General features: G+C 46.3%; 2 long non-coding RNA genes across 3 annotated transcripts; both read right to left on the reverse strand.

Annotated features, from left to right (window-relative positions):
* Positions 1–8,844: 8,844 nt before the first annotated feature.
* On the reverse strand, positions 8,845–13,389 carry LOC142917101 (uncharacterized). The gene is made up of 3 exons (XR_012936866.1): positions 13,209–13,389; positions 12,706–12,808; positions 8,845–11,363 (listed from the first exon to the last, which is right to left on the reverse strand). It is a non-coding gene; the product is annotated as an uncharacterized LOC142917101 (long non-coding RNA).
* Positions 13,390–15,855: 2,466 nt separating this feature from the next.
* On the reverse strand, positions 15,856–20,470 carry LOC142917079 (uncharacterized). Of its 2 annotated transcripts, XR_012936862.1 has the most exons (4): positions 20,388–20,470; positions 19,702–19,823; positions 19,380–19,531; positions 15,856–16,169 (listed from the first exon to the last, which is right to left on the reverse strand). It is a non-coding gene; the product is annotated as an uncharacterized LOC142917079 (long non-coding RNA). The 2 variants fall into 2 exon arrangements; XR_012936861.1 differs by lacking the exon at positions 15,856–16,169 and having other exon boundaries at positions 19,026–19,531.
* Positions 20,471–20,856: the final 386 nt, after the last annotated feature.

Raw genomic sequence — 20,856 nt, forward strand, 5'->3', positions numbered from 1 at the left:
AGTAGTACTCTGTAGTAGTAGTACTGTGTAGTAGTACTGTGTAATAGTACTGTGTAGTAGTACTGTGTAGTAGTAGTACTGTGTAGTAGTACTGTGTAATAGTACTGTGTAGTAGTACTGTGTAGTAGTAGTACTGTGTAATAGTACTGTGTAGTAGTACTGTGTAGTAATGGTACTGTGTAGTAGTAGTACTGTGTAGTAGTAGTAGTACTGTGTAGTAGTACTGTGTAGTAGTACTGTGTAGTAATAGTACTGTGTAATAGTACTGTGTAGTAGTACTGTGTAGTAGTACTGTGTAGTAGTAATACTGTGTAGTAGTACTGTGTAGTAGTAGTACTGTGTAGTAGTACTCTGTAGTAATAGTACTGTGTAGTAGTACTGTGTAGTAGTAGTACTGTGTAGTAATAGTACTGTGTAGTAGTAGTACTGTGTAGTAGTACTGTGTAGTAGTAGTACTGTGTAGTAATAGTACTGTGTAGTAGTAGTACTGTGTAGTAGTAGTACTGTGTAGTAGTGCTGTGTAGTAATAGTACTGTGTAGTAGTAGTACTGTATAGTAGTAGTAGTACTGTTTAATAGTAGTACTGTGTAGTAGTACTGTGTAGTAGTAGTACTGTGTAGTAGTAGTACTGTGTAGTAATAGTACTGTGTAGTAGTACTGTGTGGTAGTAGTACTGTGTAGTAGTAGTACTGTGTAGTAGTGATGTGTAGTAGTACTGTGTAGTAGTAGTACTGTGTAATAGTACTGTGTAGTAGTAGTACTGTGTAGTAGTACTGTGTAATAGTACTGTGTAGTAGTAGTACTGTGTAGTAGTAGTACTGTGTAGTAGTAGTACTGTGTCCTACCACTATAATGTGTAGTCTCCTGTATGAGTTTAAGGGGAGACGCAGCAAAAGTAGCAGCAGGAGATGTTTCATCTCTCTCTTTCGATGTCCCTCTCTCATCTCTCCCCATCTCACCCCCTCCCTCCCCACGGCTCTCCGTCGCTGAATCAACGCCAAGAAGGCCCCAGCGTGCTCCTCACTCCTCGCTTGGAGCTGTCCCTGGTGCGGACAGTTTATATACACGTAATATACAGTTTATATATACATAATATACAGTTCATATATACATGATATACAGTTTATGTATACACACAAAAAACAGTTTAGATTACGCATAATCATCATACATCGCCTCACGATAATTTTCATTTCACCACGTAAGGCCCCACACCCATGCTCACAAATGCCCACACTCACAGAGACCCATACTTACAAAGACCCACAGAGACCCATACCCACAGAGACGCACACTCATAGAGACCCACTGCTACCCACAGAGACCCATACCCACAGAAACCCACACTCATAGAGACCCACTGCTACCCACAGAGACCCATGGTCACAAATGCCCACACTCATAGAGACCCACTGCTACCCACAGAGGCCCATACCCACAGAAACCCACACTCATAGAGACCCACTGCTACCCACAGAGACCCATACCCACAGAAACCCACACTCATAGAGACCCACTGCTACCCACAGAGACCCATACCCACAGAAACCCACACTCATAGAGACCCACTGCTACCCACAGAGACCCATGCTCACAAATGCCCACACTCATAGAGACCCACTGCTACCCACAGAGACCCATACCCACAGAAACCCACACTCATAGAGACCCACTGCTACCCACAGAGACCCATACCCACAGAGACGCACACTCATAGAGACCCACTGCTACCCACAGAGACCCATACCCACAGAAACCCACACTCATAGAGACCCACTGCTACCCACAGAGACCCATACCCACAGAGACCCACACTCATAGAGACCCACTGCGACCCACAGAGACTCATACCCACAGAAACCCACACTCATAGAGACCCACTGCTACCCACAGAGACCCATACCCACAGAAACCCACACTCATAGAGACCCACTGCTACCCACAGAGACCCATACCCACAGAAACCCACACTCATAGAGACCCACTGCTACCCACAGAGACCCATACCCACAGAAACCCACACTCATAGAGACCCACTGCAACCCACAGAGACCCATTCCCACAGAAACCCACACTCATAGAGACCCACTGCTACCCACAGAGACTCATACCCACAGAAACCCACACTCATAGAGACCCACTGCTACCCACAGAGACCCATACCCACAGAAACCCACACTCATAGAGACCCACTGCTACCCACAGAGACCCATACCCACAGAAACCCACACTCATAGAGACCCACTGCTACCCAGAGACCCATACCCACAGAAACCCACACTCATAGAGACCCACTGCTACCCACAGAGACCCATACCCACAGAAACCCACACTCATAGAGACCCACTGCTACCCACAGAGACCCATGCTCACAAATGTCCACACTCATAGAGACCCACTGCTACCCACAGAGTCCCATATCCACAGAAACCCACACTCATAGACACCCACTGCTACCCACAGAGACCCATACCCACAGAAACCCACACTCATAGACACCCACTGCTACCCACAGAGACCCATACCCACAGAAACCCACACTCATAAAGACCCACTGCTACCCACAGAGACCCATTCCCACAGAAACCCACACTCATAGAGACCCATTACTACCCACAGAGACCCATATCCACAGAAACCCACACTCATAGAGACCCATTACTACCCACAGAGACCCATACCCACAGAAACCCACACTCATAGAGACCCACTGCTACCCACAGAGACTCATTCCCACAGAAACTCACACTCATAGAGACCAGGGACGTGCGGTCAGGGGAGGCAAGGGAGGCAGAGCCTCACCTGTGATACTTCAATGAAAACAGCTGTTACGAAAAGTAAAAATAAAGAATAATCCAATAAAATAAATATTAAGATTTTTCCACTGATGTGTGTTATGAATGTAATTTCTGTACGATTCCAATCATTTTTAGAGTCAAAATCGCCAAATTTGCGGAGCTCCGCTGCAAATACAGGAAGAGACGAGTGGTGAGGCAGCGACGAGCTCAGCCTCCCCTCTGATTGCGCAACCCCTCAGTAACTGGATGGAGCGTGGGCAAAAAGCGCGTGCTTGTTACTATCTCAGTATGTCACCAATGTAATGTTTGTAGACCCCTTCATTTCATGTCCTCGCCTTCCATACTCCAGGTAACTTATTTCACGTGTGTGTATAAAGATATGTAGGGCCGCTGGTCTCGTCGTGAAACTGCAATGAAAAAGCACCAGGGGAGGCAGCTCTCACATCTGCCTCACTGAGGGGGACGTGTCTAACACGCCCCCTCAGTGAGGCCACGCCCACATCAGTGAGGCCACGCCCCCCTCAGTGTCTGAATCTGGCTCTGACACCAGCCAGTGCCTCCCCCAGCCATTGACCTCACCGCACGTCACTGATAGAGACCCACAGAGAGCCACAGAAACCAGCACACTCACAGAGACCTACAGAGACCCACGCAGAGGTGACGGTGTTGGAGGCGATGACGGCCGCGATGGTTGCTGTGACGGCACAGGAGGGGCCGAGCAAGAATCCGACCGGTGACAACCGCCGGCCATGGAGAGGGGCCGAGGTCGAGGAGGAGAAGTCAACCGCGGGAGGATCTCCGACATCTCGGACAGGCTAAGGCAGCTGATTGACGCCGACAGGGGGCAGCAGCGGCCGCCGGACAGGGAGGGCCGGGGGCGGGGGGTCAGCGGCGGGGCCGGAGGCAACAGGGAGTCGAGGAGGGACTCACGGGTGAGGCAGAGGGAGGCGGTGGAGCAGGCGAGGGTTGCGATGGAGCGCGAGGTGTTCTTGAGGGAGCAGTTCTCGCGGCATCGGAGTTCTGTCGAGAGGCGACGGGAGCTACAGGAGCTCGCCAGCCGGGGGCGGAACGTCCACTTCAACCCGACGGAGGAGGCATGGAGACACGCCGGGGGGGGCACGGCGGGGCGCGGGGGGAGAGGTGGAGGGAGCAGAGTTGGGGGAGGGGGGGTTATAGAGGAGGCGGAGGGAGGAGGGTGGGTGGAGCGGGGGGAGGGGTGGAGAGAGGGGGAGGAGGAGGGAGGGCGGAGGGAGGGGGTGCAGGGGGGGGCGGGGAGAGGGGTCGGAGGGGGCGTGAGTGGATGGAGCAACTGCGACAGGCAATGACGCTGAGATGGAACCCGTATCATCAATTCGGGAGGGGGGGGTCAGGAGGGACGAGCAGTGGGTGAGGGAGATAGGGAGGGAAGAGAGGGGTGGGAGGGAGGGGAGGGGTGGAAGGGAGGGAGGGGAGGAGGGAGGGGAGAGAGGGGTGGGAGGGAAGGGGGGAGGGAGGAAGGGGAGGATGGAGGGGGGTGTGTGCGGCCTGCTCCAAGCGTCTCAGCATCGCACCGTGCGGGGGTGGTGAGTGGTGTCAAAATGCCTCCAAGTGTCCCCAGGTCTCCACGTGGAACCCTGGGGAGGTTTCCGTCTTTTTGCGTTCGGGCCTCGGACGTGGAGTTGTTGTAGACATGTTGGGCTGAGTCAGCCCCCAACCAGGGATTGAACTGGTGTCCTTCCTCGTTCGATGGTTACCGTTTGTTTGTGGACGTTAATTATTTTGACATTAGGTTTAAAGTTACCTTTGCCGAATGCCACAATTGACACTGGGCGTGCGTTCATTAAAAGCGGTTCGAAATGTGTGGAGGATCGAACTGAATTACCTTATACAGGCTGTGTTTATCTATAGTGGGTATTACATCTGGGTGAAAGGATCCACCAGGGAAGCCTCTGAAACGTTCCCGAAGGTTCCAAGAGGGGCGTGGCCAGAGGCGGGGCTTAGCCTCCGCGGAGCGAATATAAGCCGGGGGCACAGCAACGTTAGGGGTCGGTGTTGAAGATCGAGAGGAGCTCCCCATCGCTGCTGTTGCCCCGCCATCTCCGCCGGCCACGTGGCGGCGAGACCTCCAGCCGCTCAGCCGCTCCCCAGCGCGCCGTCAGCCGGCGGCGTGTTGGTGAGCGGGGTGAGCGCGGGTGGACATCCGCAGAGAGAGAGAGAGATAGAGGAACAAGTCTGTGCCGAATATTTATTAATAAACAAACTTCAAGTCTTTACCGTGTCGGAGCCAGTCATTACATGATTATAAAAATTGTGTGCAGTGCAAGGGGCATGTCCCCGCAGCTGTATGAAATACACTACACTACACACTACTACACTATACACTACACTATACACTACTCTACACTACACTATACACTACACTACACACTAGTGCTGTGCTAGTACACTATACACTACACTATACACTACACTACACACGAGTGCTGTGCTAGTACACTACACTATACACTACACTACACGCTAGTGCTGTGCTAGTACACTACACGATACATTACTCTACACTACACTATACACTACACTATACACTACACACTAGTGCTGTGCTAGTACACTACACTATACATTACACTACTCTACACTACACACTAGTGCTGTGCTAGTACACTACACTATACACTACACACTACACTACACACTAGTGCTGTGCTAGTACACTACACTATACACTACACTACACACTAGTGCTGTGCTAGTACACTACACTATACACTACACTACACACTAGTGCTGTGCTAGTACACTACACTATACACTAAACTATTCTACACTATACTATACACTACACTACACACTAGTGCTGTGCTATTACACTACACTATAAACTACTATACACTACACTACACACTAGTGCTGTGCTAGTACACTACACTATACACTAAACTACTCTACACTACACTATACACTACACTAGTGCTGTGCTAGTACACTACACTATATACTACACTATACACTACACACTAGTGCTGTGCTAGTACACTGCACTATACACTACTCTACACTATACACTATTATACACTACACTACTATACACTACACTATACACTACATTATACACTACTCTACACTACACATGCTGTGCTAGTACACTACACTATACTCTACACTATACACTACACTATACACTGCACTATACACTACACTACTCTACACTACAGACTAGTGCTGTGCTAGTACACTACACTATACACTACACACTAGTGCTCTGTTAGTACACTACACTATACACTAAACTATACATTACACTATACACTACACTACACACTAGTGCTGTGCTAGTACACTACACTATACACTACACTACTCTACACTACCCTATACACTATGCTATACACTACACTACACACTAGTGCTGTGCTAGTACACTACACTATACACTACACAGTACACTACACTATACACTAGTGCTGTGCTAGTACACTACACTATACACTACACAATACACTACACTACACACTAGTGCTGTGCGAGTACACTACACTATACACTACACTACACACTAGTGCTGTGCTAGTACACTACACTATACACTACTCTACACTACACTATACACTACACAATACACTACACTACACGCTAGTGCTGTGCTAGTACACTACACTATACACTACACAGTACACTACACTACACACTAGTGCTGTGCTAGTACACTAAACACTACACTGCACACTAGTGCTGTGCTAGTACAATATACTATACACTACACTATACACTACACTACACACTAGTGCTGTGCTAGAACACTACACTATACACTACACTACACACTAGTGCTATGCTAGTACACTACACTAAACTACTCTACACTACACTATGCACTACTATACACTACACTATACTACACACTAGTGCTGTGCTAGTACACTACACTATACACTACACTATACACTACACACTAGTGCTGTGCTAGTACCATAAACTATACACTACACAATACTATACACTACACTATACACTACACGCTAGTGCTGTGCTAGTACACTACTATATACACTACACTATACACTACTATATACTACACTATACACTACTATATACACTACACTATACACTACACTATACACTCGTGCTGTGCTAGTGACGAATTGGCACGTTCTGTTTACGTGACAACCCTTACTAGTTGGCTGTGTCGGGTGGTGGCGGGTTTTAACGACACAACATTTATATATTTATGCGATGAAACCCAAAAACTTCTATTATCGATTCACTACGTTATACACAACATATTTGCACTCATAAGTCGCTTGCCTACTCGGTGTTTCGTATCGAATCTCATCCCAAACAATCGAAGGGTGCCCCTAAGTGGCAGCTGCCCCTGTGTGGCACAAGGTGGCCCTACACCGGCCTGCACGTGGGCATGAGTCTGTCGGTAAGGGGGCGATCATTGACGCGTCATCTCCCTTGTGGAGATTCTGGATAATGTTACTGGAATTACCACAATTTTGACCGTGACACCAACACGCAATATGACCTGTGCGTTTTGGGTGACACAATACTATGTTTGACATCCGCTGTTAAGCAGACTGCGCATATTGTGGTGAATGTTACTGGGGTGGGCAGGTGTGCCTGTCGGGTTTGAACCTTAAACCTCTGCAACAAATTTGAGAATGCGCTACCATATTCCTGGTTCTTTCGGTAAAGTCACGTAGGTAGAAAACAAAAAATAAACAGAATTAAAGATAAAAATAATAAATTAACATTTTAATAAAATTCGTAACAAGTAAAAATAATAAATTGAAAATAATAAATTGATGAAAAGATGCCATGGGTCGACTGACTGAGATGACTGGCCAATGCACCACCTGTGCCTCCCACTACACACACACAGTGTAAACACACACACAGTGTACACACACACAGTGTACACACACACAGTGTACACACAGTGTACACACACACACAGTGTACACACACAGTGTACACACACACACAGTGTACACACACACAGAGTGGACACACACAGAGTGGACACACACACAGTGTACACACAGACACAGTGTATACACACACAGTGTACACAGAGTGGACACACACACAGTATACACACACACAGTGTACACACACAGAGTGTACACACACACAGTGTACACACACACAGACTGTTGGGGCAAGTGCTGTTAGCGAGCACCTAACACAAAGACAAAGATCTCCCGTGTAGCCTTGAACAGAATGTTGGGGCAAGTGCTGTTAGCACCCAACACAAAGACAAAGATCCCCCGTATAACCTGAGCAGACTGTTAGGGCAAGTGCTGTTAGTGAGCACCTAACACAGACCAAGATCCCCCGTGTAGCCTGAACAGAATGTTGGGGCAAGTGCTGTTAGCACCCAACACAAAGACAAAGATCCCCCGTGTAGCCTTGAACAGACTGTGAATAAAAAAATATTTAAAATATCACGAAGTCGTGATTTTTTTATATATCACGAAGTCGTTTCACATATAAGCAAGGACAAAGGATCATGCAACTTAGTCTTGCAGAGGAGAGGGGTGATGTGTTGCTAGGTGCTGACCGACAGCGTCGCTGAAAGTTTCATTCTACATTTACCCTGATAGTTTAAGTCGCTTTGCAGAGTCAAGGATTTCGATGAGCGATAAGAGATGCGAGAAGCTAAGAGCCGCGCGAATACAATTGATGAGTTCTGAGAGTGAGTGAGGAGCTGCGAGCAGAATCGTGCGCCGCCCGGAGAGAAAGACAAAGGCGGTCGGGCGTGGTGCTGGCCACCCACCCCCTCGTGTGCCGTGCCGGTCTTCATAGGTGCTGCTCGCTAACAGCACTTGCCCCTACAGTCTGTTAAGGCTACACGGGGGATCTTTTGTCTTTTGTGTGTGTGACTGCCGCGCGCCAAAGCACTTGCTCGGATGATGCCAAAAACAAACACCCCACTCACCCACCCAACCAGCCGTGTATATATGTGTGTGTATATGTGTGTGTGTATACAGTGAGGGAAAAAAGTATTTGATGCCCTGCTGATTTTGTAGGTTTGCCCACTGACAAAGAAATGATCAGTCCATAATTTTAATGGTAGGTTTATTTGAACAGTGAGAGACAGAACCAAGTTCACTTTGTTGCGATGAGTCTGCTTCAATACGCGCCTCCGAGAAAGCACACGCGCCCAAAGGCCAACGTGGGCTCCTCCACCACCACCACCACCAAACTATTTGATTTTGAAAACATTGTGAAGTTTGGGGAAGGCGTGTTTAACGCATCTTGAGTCGCGTCGTATTTCAGTGACGGAAGTTATTTTTGACCGATACGGGTCAAGGAATTCTAGATTTGAAGCTTTCGTGACTGCAAGGATCCATACTCTTTGGTTCTATTCGGTAAAGCCACGTAGGTCAAAAAATAAAACAACAAAAATCACGACGTTTCGGCCACAACACCACAAGCGGCCTTCATCAGGTGAAGGGACCTTTAAGCTTAAAGGTCCGCGGTCTGAGCGTGGCTGTTCCACTCCAGCGCTGTCCTCGAGACAGCCTGATCCCTTCACCTGATGAAGGCCGCTTGTATCATGGCCGAAACGTCGTGATTTTTGTTGTTTTATTTTTTTACCTACGTGGTGACTTTACCGAATAGAACCAAAGAGTACGGGGGTCAAGGGGCCATCGGGTCCCCCCCGTACGCCGCACGCTCGATGCCACGGCTCCCCATGGTGGCTCGCGGCAGGGAGCGAGGCGCCCCAGGGCTGACTCGACTCTCGTGTGCGTGACCGACACCCGGTCCTCCTCACTGACACGTTAGACCAGCTGACAGACGGACGAGTTTGTGTTTGATCACGTATGTCGACTCGAACAGAGATTCTGTGCGTACGTGTTTTTTTTAATCTGCATTGATGCTAATAATAATGTATCTTTTTTTTTACTTACATGTAAAAACCCGCCTCGATTACATTTTCAATTTCAAACAGCGCACGTATTGGTGTGTGTGCGTGCGTGTGTCTAATGTACTTATGCGGACACAGCGCCAATCGTACGGAATGATAGAGTAAAACCAGGAATTACAGTGCACAGCAGTGCCTCCTAACCCGGGGTGCACGGACTCCCTGTTGGGGGGGTTCGTTGGGCAGATTTCTTTTTCAGAAGGCAAAATAGAATCGAAAACACAAATTAAGCCGCGGGCACGTGTAAGTGGCAACTTGTCTCATCAAACTCTACGTATTTGTTAACAATTGTAAATATATATAAAACAAAAAATTAACGATGGGATACCTCCCGTGTATAAATAATCATCCTGATGAACGAATCTGATTCTATTTTGATTTAAAGCTTTCGTGACTGCAGTAATTCATATTCTTAGTTCTTTCGGTAAAGTTACGTTGAAGGGAAACAACAAAATAATAAAATATATATAAATAAAAAAGATCGCTTATTTATTTTATTATTTTGTTGTTTCCCTTCAACGTGACTTTACCGAAAGAACTAAGAATATGAATCTGATTCTCTTCTTTGGTTCTTTCGGTTAAAGTCACCACCACGTAGAATGAGAATAAAATAATAGAATTGATCAAATAAAATAACACAATAAAATTCTCACGACGTTTCGGCCACAACACAAGCGGCCTTCATCAGGTGAGCGTGGCTGTGTTCGCTCCAGCGCTGTCCTCCATACAGTCTCGTCCCTTCACCTGATGAAGGCCGCTTGTGTTGTGGCCGAAATGTCGTGAGAATTTTATCGTGTTATTTCATTTTATCAATTTATTATTTTATTCTCATTCTACGTGGTGGTGACTTTACCGAGAGAACCAAAGAAGATGAATCCTTGCAGTCACGAAAGCTTTAAATCGGAATCTGATTCTGTGGGGCATGCGCCCGTCCGGAGGGCTCGCTGCGTCGTAAAGCGCTCGGTCCATCGCTGCCCTCCGCGTTTCCGCTTACCCGTGGTTTACAATAAAAATGTCCATCTTGACCGCGTTGTAGACGTCAGCTGCGTAGACACGACACGGAAAGAAACCGACGTCCCAATGTCTAGGGCGAGATCCCGCTGTGTTTCGCGGAAACGTCTTCGTGTGATGCGGGGGGGCGGGCTTGGTTTGTGCCGGTGGTCGAGCGGTCGGGCGGTGGGCGGTGCCCACCGCTCGACCGCGGAGGGGTTTCGATTTGAAGCTTTCGTGACTGCAAGGATTCATCTTCCTTGGTTCTTTCGGTAAAGTCACCACCACGTAGAATGAGAATAAAATAATAAATTGATAAAATAAAATAACACAATACAATTCTCACGACGTTTCGGCCACAACACAAGCGGCCTTCTTCAGGTGAAAGGAACAAACCTGTCGGGCCGACAGAGCTTCAATGAATGTGTCGTCCCTACAGGTCTGTTCCTTTCACCTGAAGAAGGCCACTTGTGTTGTGGCCGAAACGTTGTGAGAATTTTATTGTGTTATTTTATTTTATTATTTTATTCTCATTCTACATGGTGGTGACTTTACCGAAAGAACCCAAGAACGCGGCGGGGTTGTGCGTCGTACGGTGCCGCGGGCCGGTCCCCGCGCAAAGTGCCGTTGCAGCGGGCGGCCCCTCACACCAGCTCCAGCACCTGAGGACAAAGAGAGTGGGTTGGTGGGGGAAAGACGGTGACGATGATGACGACGACGATGACGATGATGATGGGTACAAGCAACGGACAAGTGAAACGTGATTGGCGAGCGCCTATTGAGACCGCCACACCGTCGCGGTGGTGGCGATGTGGCCCCGGGGTACACCCCTGGCCTGCTTTTGTCTTCCCCAGTGCCGATGTTTTACACACCGCAGCAGGCAGTCATTTCAGCTCGGGCGAGCTCAAGGAGAGGTTCCTTGAATCGGTTCAACATCACTCGTTCCCGATGTTGGCCGTGGCCGGAAATCGAACCGGGGCTCCTGCGGTTATTCAAAGCACAGCTACACCACCGCTACCCAAGTAACCACACTTACACACACAAGAAAATCCCACCCTTTAGTCATTGTAGCAGCAAGTGTTAACAAGCACCTATTAAATTTTGATTTAAAGCTTTCGTGACTGCAGTAATTCATATTCTTAGCTCTTTCGGTAAAGTCACGTTGAAGGTGACTTTACCGAAAGAGCTAAGAATAAGCACCGATTAAAGCCAACAAGACAAAAAATCAAAGGCAGATATGACCACTACGAAGATCGGAATGATTTCGTCTCCCCAATGCTGGTGTTCACGCACCACACGACATACTTATTTAAGGCGTAGCTTGACCTAGAAGGATGCCCGCTAGCATTTGATACATCGACTCGTCTGTGACGTGAGCCGTGGCAGGGAAGTGAACCTCTCTCAATGGGCTCACAGCACAATGCACACATCACCGCACCAACATTCCCCCACACACACACACCTGGACGAGTGATCGCAATTGAGCAAACAAAAATAAAATCAGCGGGTCACTGTACATCTCATCATCAGCAACAGGCAATGAACAAAGTCCCCACGAAGGTTATACCGAGTAACGATTCTACCACGCCAAAAAAGTCCCACTTGCAACATGGCCGAAGTTACATCCCTCACGCAACATTGCTGCCGTGACATCCCCCATGTCACATGGCCACCATGACAACCCCATGCAACATGGCCGCTGTGATATCCCTCATGCAACGTGGCCATCCTATAGACTGCCATGCATCATGGCCACCGTGAAATCCCCCACATAACATGTCCAGAGTGATGTCCCCCATGCAACATGGCCATAGTAATGTACCCCATGCTACATGGCTGCCGTGACATCCCCCATGCAAAATTGCCAAAATGAAGTCACCCGTGCAACATGGCTGCCATAAAGTCCCCTAAGCAACATGGCCACCGTCAAGTCCCCCATGCAAAATGGCGGTAGTGACTTCCCCCCATTCAACGATGGATATGTTTGCTCACTGCTGTTCTCACCTCGAGGCGATTTACTGCGGATAGGGCCGGTGCCGGCTGCTGACAGCGCGCTCCACGTGTTGTCAGAGACTCCCTGCCTCCTTCTCGCTCCAGCTTGGCTCGTCTACACGCACATACACACACACAAAAACAATATTGGAGTAGGCTCCTCTACACAGACTTCAAATAAACAGTAGGCCTCAGGGTCGGGGTCAAACCCACGACCTCCTGTATACCAAGTGAGGTTGTTAACATCTCATAGCCACCGTGGTGCCACAGAGTAGTGTACAGGCATCACAAACACTCACTCCATCTCGCGGAGGATCGTTCCACGGTTCGGTTCGCAAGTGCGAGTTGTAAGTCGATGTTAAACAAATATATATTTCATGGAAGCTCGTTCGTAAGTGTGGGTGGTGTTTGTAAGTGTGGGTGGTGTTCGTAAGTGTGGGTGGTGTTCGTAAGTGCTAGTGGTGTTCGTAAGTGCTGGTGGTGTTAGTAAGTCGAGTGTAGGGGCCCATGCGTACCTCCATGGTGCTGATGCTCAGAGTGGCTTTGCTCACGCAGCAGTCCCCAAGGTCTCTGTGTGGAAAGCTGTGAGTGGGGGGGTGGGAGGGGGGTGGAGATGGTGTAGAGAGTCACAACACGAACTCACATCCTCACCACTGTCCCACGTCCCCCCACCAGGAACCCACCATCCTCACCACGAACCCCCATCCTCACTACGAACTCACAACACGGACTCACATTATCACCACAAACTCACATGGACTCACATCCTCACCACGGACCCAGCCTCACAAATAACCCACAACACGGACCTACAAACTTAACACAAACCTACAAGACGGACTGACACACTCACCACGAACCCACAACATGGATCTACACACTGACCACGGACCCACACATACACCATGAGCCCACAACACCGACCCACACACTCACCACTAGCCCACACACTCACCTCGTCAAAGGTTTGGCACGGATGGCTTCAGCAGAAGTTGGACGAAGATGATGAAGCTGAAGCAGCTGAAATTTGAGAAGCGGCCGTCTCCTTCACTCCTGTCTCGAACTATGAGGAAGCACGTGGTGATTGCGACGTCACCGGTGCTGTCAGCCACGCCCCTCCGAGTGACGTCCCAGTGCGAGACCACGCCCCCGGAAGCCGCCTCCCGCCCCGCCTCTTTCGGCGACCCCCACCTCCACCCCCAGCTTCTACTTCCGCTTCCGGTCGGGGCGAATGGCGGCGATGGCGGGAAAAATCTGAACCCTGTCTGGGCCTCCTCAAGGTCGACTCAGCCTGAAGATGCCGACACGGGGCTCTGTGTGAGGTGAGTCTGTGTGTGTCTGTGTGTGGTGAGTCTGTGAGTGTCTGTGTGTGTCTGTGTGTGGTGAGTCTGTGAGTCTCTGTGTGTCTGTGTGAGGTGAGTCCGTGGGTCTCTGTGTGTGGTGAGTCTGTGTGTGTCTGTGTGTATCTGTGTGTGTCTGTGTGAGGTGAGTCTCTGGGTCTCTGTGTGTGGTGAGTCTGTGGATCTCTGTGTGTGTCTGTGTGTGGTGAGTTTGTGGGTCTGTGTGTGTGTCTGTGTGTGGTGAGTCTGTGTGTCTCTGTGTGTTGAAGTCTGTGGGTCTCTGTGTGAGGTGAGTGTGTGGGTTTCTGTGTGTGGTGAGTGTGTGGGTTTCTGTGTGTGGTGAGGGACATGGTGAGCGCTGTCTGACAGTGCTGAGTGGCACCACGCTCTGCGTGCGGTGCCGACCCCTACAGGATAGGGTGTGAGAGTGCTGGCCATGGGAATGGGGTTACCAAGGGCCATGGCACTTGACCACGAAGGACACGTGACCAGTAAAGTGTACACAGGGCCCCCAGGTGGGGGCTAGGGGTGGTCACGTGTCAGGGCCGGGAACCCGCTAGAGGATTCCAGAAGGTGGTCGTGGCCAAGGGCGGAGCCACCCCCGCCACAGAGGATAAAAGCCGGGTCCCGAGAGGGACCGGCTGCTGTTGTTCATCCTGAAGAATCTACGTCCTACAAGAGTCACCAACACGTGGACCCGGACCCCGGCCAGGGTCCGGTCCGTCGTAGCTAATTCCCGTGTAATTAGTGTAGATAGCCTGGTGGTCCACCACCATAGGTTGTTCATGTGTTAAGGGGTAGTACCCCGTGTGTCGGTTGAAGAAGTGCGTCTGTGACTCAGTTGAATTCATTACACATATTTACTGATGTATCCTTTAACAAAAAGCATTACAAATTGACGTAAGCATTTGCCAGTGTTAGTTAATAAAATTCAGTGTAAAACAGGAAATGGCTGTAGTTGATTACCCCAAACTAATTACAGTATCATTAATTATATGGTTCTATTGTACACTAAACGACGCATGTGTTGCTTGTTGTGGCACAGACCTGCCAATACGGCCTTGTGTGCTTTAAACTCCTGGCCACCAACACGAAGCAGGCAGTCAGTGAAGCGGGAATTGTCCCAGATCTCCCCGAAGTCAACTGCCAGCCGGCAATCTGGCACTTTCAATGTACTCATGCTGGATTGTCCAGAAATGTTCACGGAATCCTGCACCACACTAACCTGCATAGACATCAACCAGCTTTGAGAAGGCATTTGATGATTTTTTTTTTACAAATCCTCACTTAACTACACATTTTGCATGAAGATGTAGGCTTTGGTTCAATCAAGCAAGCAAATCTGCACAGACATCCTATATCAGAACAAGTGTTGTGAATGCCAAAATAGTGGTCCGTGAAATGTTTTTCATATTAATCAATTTTCATTCTATATTTTTGTCAAGTTATTTTACACTGTATAAACAGTTTAAACAGGTAGTGAGGCCCCTAATTATGGGTTCTGCACAACAACAGAGGAAGTGAACAGCCCTTCTTGATGTGCTTCCTTTCATTCTCAAAAATGCTTGTATTTTGTAAAGGATTTTAAAGGTAAAAAATGTAAATCTGGCTGATTAAAAGGACCCCCCTAAGGACAAGAAACATTTACATCAAACTGGCTGATGTCCGAGAATAGGAAAAGGAATTCATGTGGCGACATTTAAACAAAACACTTTATGTAACACCTGACATTCTAGTTTATAAAAATGTCAAGGTTTAAATATAAACACTATCCAGAGGGAGAAAACCTAAAAAAAATTATGCTTGATTATTTAATTGTTGTGCTATGTTAACTCTAGCATCAGTGGAGGAAAAAAGTGCTTGTAAAACTCATGTTAACAATTTCCTTGTATGGAATAGGGAAAGTAATTATTACAATCTTCAATTAAATAGAATATTGACTCCAACTGTGCAATTGTAATGAATAAAATAGAAAATTACACATTAGCTGCAGCATGTCATACTTACTTCACCAAAGAGTGTCAGTTTGTTATCTGGAAGCAAGCTATTAGATACATCAAGCAAAAAATCTCTTCGAATGAATTTTTTTAAATCCCCAGTCTTTTCCTTGGAAAAAGCGGTATGCTCGTGGGCTCTCTGTAAAAAAATAGATTTCAAACAATACTCACCAGTTCTTAAAATAAACTGTGGTAATTTCATGTAATGGGAAAAAAAAAACTTAATTCTATTTTCAAAGTGTAAAGACAGCAATGTATTCTAAAGCCCTGCGCCACGGTGGCAGTCAACTACCTCGCCTGGTATATAGGTCATGGGTTCAATCTCAACCCTGATGCCTGTATATTTGTAATCTGCATGTTCTTGTGGTTGCATGTATTTTTATCCAGGTCTTCCGGTTTTTCCCTCCATATTTATAAAAATCCAGAGTATTTGGCTGCTATACATTTCCACACAATAAGCGATCTCGTTAAGCTATCGTTTGTGGCCGGGGCACTTCTGAAAAAGAGCTATGTACAGTGAGGGAAAACAGTATTTGATTCCCCTTCTGATTTTGTACGTTTGCCCACTGACAAAGAAATGATCAGTCTATAATTTTAATGGTAGGTTTATTTGAACAGTGAGAGACAGAAAAACAACAAAATTCAGAAAAACGCATGTCAAAAATGTTATAAATTGATTTGCATTTTAATGAGGGAAATAAGTATTTGACCCCTCTGCAAAACATGACCTAGGACTTGGTGGCAAAACCCTTGTTGGCAATCACAGAGGTCAGACGTTTCTTGTAGTTGGCCACCTGGTTTGCACACATCTCAGGAGGGATTTTGTCCCACTCCTCTTTGCAGATCTTCTCCAAGTCATTAAGGTTCCGAGGCTGACGTTTGGCAACTCGAACCTTCAGCTCCCTCCACATATTTTCTATGGGATTAAGGTCTGGAGACTGGCTAGGCCACTCCAGGACCTTAATGTGCTTTTTCTTGAGCCACTCCTTTGTTGCCTTGGCCGTGTGTTTTGGGTTATTGTCATGCTGGAATACCCATACAGGACCCATTTTCAATGCCCTGGCTGAGGGAAGGAGGTTCTCACCCAAGATTTGACGGTACATGGCCCCGTCCATTTTCCCTTTGATGCGGTGAAGTTGTCCCGTCCCCTTAGCAGAAAAACACCCCCAAAGCATAATGTTTACAGCTCCATGTTTGACAGTGGGGATGGTGTTCTTGGGGTCATAGGCAGCATTCCTCCTCCTCCAAACACGGCGAGTTGAGTTGATGCCAAAGAGGTCCATTTTGGTCTCATCTGACCACAACACTTTCACCCAGTTGTCCTCTGAATCACTCAGATGTTCATTGGCAAGCTTCAGACAGGCATGTATATGTACTTTGTTGAGCAGGGCCCCCTGCGGGCGCTTCAGGATTTCAGTCCTTCACGGCGTAGTGTGTTACCAATTGTTTTCTTGGTGACTATGGTCCCAGCTGCCTTGAGATCATTGACAAGATCCTCCCGTGTAGTTCTGGGCTGATTCCTCACCGTTCTCATGATCATTGCAACCCCACGAGGTGAGATCTTGCATGGGGCCCCAGACCGAGGGAGATTGACAGTTCTTTTGTGTTTCTTACATTTGCGAATAATCGCACCAACTGTTGTCACCTTCTCACCAAGCTGCTTGGCAATGGTCTTGTAGCCCATTCCAGCCTTGTGTAGGTCTACAATCTTGTCCCTGACATCCTTGGAGAGCTCTTTGGTCTTGGCCATGGTGGAGAGTTTGGAATCTGATTGATTGATTGCTTCTTTTATACAGGTAACAAGCTGAGATTAGGAGCACTCCCTTTAAGAGTGTGCTCCTAATCTCAGCTCGTTACCTGTAAAAAAGACACCTGGGAGCCAGAAATCTTTCTGATTGAGAGGGAGTCAAATACTTATTTCCCTCATTAAAATGCCAATCAATTTATAAAATTTTTGACATGCGTTTTTCTGGATTTTGTTGTTGTTATTCTGTCTCTCACTGTTCAAATAAACCTACCATTAAAATTATAGACTGATCAGTTCTTTGTTAGTGGGCAAACGTACAAAATCAGCAGGGCATCAAATACTTTTTTCCCACACTGTAGCTCAGTGGGCCTTGCCTGGTAAAATAAAAATAGTTCAGTTTAGCTTTTAACTTCAAGGTAGATGAAAATCAGCCCTGGATTTAAGTGTATGAAGATATAGTTCATATGGATTACGTGAATGTGTTTGTGTATTCATAATGCTTGTCTTTGTAAACATGGTTGTGTGACGTGAGTTACATGTTAACATTACCAAAGACAACACCAAAGCAAATAATAAGAAAAAAACATGAAAGTTAAAAACAAAAAGATAGATTTAGACTCTCAGAAAAATGTTAATAGCCTTAGCAAAGCACAGTAAATGTATGGATGTCATCACTTAAAATAGTTATCGCGCATTGAAAGAGTATCCTGAAAGTAATAAGGCAATTATAAAACAAACAATATGAACCACTAAAGCAAGGTAAAGGAGAAGTGTGAAATGGGATGAAAATGCCAACCTTTGTAAAACCACCAGAAATGAATAAAAAAATGGATGAGAATACAAACAAAAATAATGAAGTTGTAATAAACAGTGAGTGCAAGCAGAACAAATAAAGCCGTCACTTGATAAATCACAACGGAATAACACATGGTGAAGATTGTAAAACTAGGAAAAGAAATGTCCGTGAATGACAATGTCCAGGTACACTAAGCAAAATAAAATTATTATTGGAGGGTCAATATCGTGGAAGACACAAAAAATATGCATAATGGCAACTTCTGAAGGTGGAACAGGATCAAGAGCACTTTTGGAATATGAATTTGATAATGAAAAGTTGCAATGTGCTACAGGATGAAAGATTCCAATCTAGTGCATATCACCTACTATGAAACACTGATTACAAATAGAAACACTGACAAATGGAACAAAACTAAAAAATACACAAAGCATGGAGAGAAGTAAGTTGAGAATTACAGTGAGAAACTGAAAGAGGAACACGTTGGTCAAATCAAAACGGCAAATTAGAGACATCATATTCACTGTTGTAAATATAGATTGGGCTTGGACAGGACACATCGCTAAATGGGATGGTTGATGGGTGAGACTAGTGGTCGAATAGGAAGAAAAGTAGAGTACATGCCCAAGACGATGTCAAACGTAGACAAGGAGATATTAGATCAGCTCATGTGAAGGATGAGGGATGGTGTTCGTAAGGTTTATAAAATGTTTCAAGCAGTCGATAAATAATGGCTGATTATGATATAATCCTGTTACCAAATACACATATGACGTGAATTGATACTTAAATACAAGTAGTTTCACCCATAGCCTTGGTTTCCTCTCCCTTGGCATTAAGAATAGAAACCTTGAACTTGGCGTAGACTTCACTCTTGGGACAGCTGACCAATAACAAGTACAACGATAGGTAATCTTTACTCTCTTCGTCAAAACCCTTGGGGTTTATGCGTAGGCACCTGATTGAACATATAAACAAGACATATTAGGTGTGTATGTACGCGCAGACTACATTACTAAAACAATATAGTATGAACTAAAACATGCACTATGCAACATTGTTCTAGTAAAGCACCTCTGTGAGCATTGTGATTTTTTAATGTCATAAAATAGCCAGAATTTACTGTACCATTTCAATGTATCATTGGTGCCTGCTGAAAATGTAGAACTCTTGAGAACTTGGCCCATTTCTTCACGACAGAAGCTGAAATTGTTGATGGTCCACATATAAGAGAACTTTACGACCTTAACCTGAAACACACGAGCACATAACAGCTATAAAGCTCATTCATTACCATAAATACATGACCATTGACACACCCTCAAGTATTTCACCCACACATCTGAATATTGTGCTAAAAAACACAAACTGTCTATAAGGAAAGAAACATTACTGTAAATGAAAGGGTCTTATTAGTGTTCTGGGATTACCTTGCGTGTTCATTACTGCACAGCGTTAACACAACAAGTCTCAACATGTCATAGATTAGAGTGTGCAATAAAAGGCCTTTTTATTTTTTTATTTGATAAAAACTGCTGCCCCTTTTGTAAAAATACACTACCAGTCAAAATCAGAGACAATTATCTAGTATAATGTTGTTAGTGCAATTCTATGAACTTTGCAATCTGATGTACAAAAATAGCCTGTACAATGATAATCCATAATTGCACTTACACATAATTATGAAACCATTTTGGATGGCTTTGTGATGAACAAAAAACGTGTAAAAGTTAAATGCATTAGCCATGCGCATACTTTGACCGGCACAAGACGGAGACCCGTTGAATGTGATTGGCCACAGGGGAACAAGTTACCTGTGTGTAGCACCAGCTTTCTGCGATGGGCGCATTGGACATTTCAGACGGAAGTGGCGGGCTCGGGGCCCTGGACATGTTTGCATTGAATGCGAGGGAAGTGACATCATCAGGTGACATTAAGAGGGAAGTGACATCATGAGGTGACATTAAGCAGGAAGTGACATCATCAGGCGACATTAAGAGGGAAGTGACATCATCAGGCGATATTAACATGTAAGTGACATCATCAGGCGATATTAACATGTAAGTGACTACGAGATTACGAGTTAAATGTTCTTGCTGTGGTTTTCACACCTGACGATGATTGCTTGTGTTGCGGTCGAAACGTCGTAAGAATTTTATTGTTTTATGTTTTTTATTATTTTATTGTTTCCCTTCTACGTGGTGACTTTACCGAAAGAACAAAGAATATGAATCGCTGCAGTCACGAAAGATTTAAATAATTAAATTAAATTGCAAGAGATTG

This window comes from Petromyzon marinus, unplaced genomic scaffold, assembly GCF_048934315.1.
Source record: "Petromyzon marinus isolate PM22_M1 ecotype Great Lakes invasive population unplaced genomic scaffold, UKy_Petmar_22M1.pri1.0 PM_G_Scaffold_41, whole genome shotgun sequence".
Classification (NCBI taxonomy): Eukaryota; Metazoa; Chordata; class Hyperoartia; order Petromyzontiformes; family Petromyzontidae; genus Petromyzon; species Petromyzon marinus.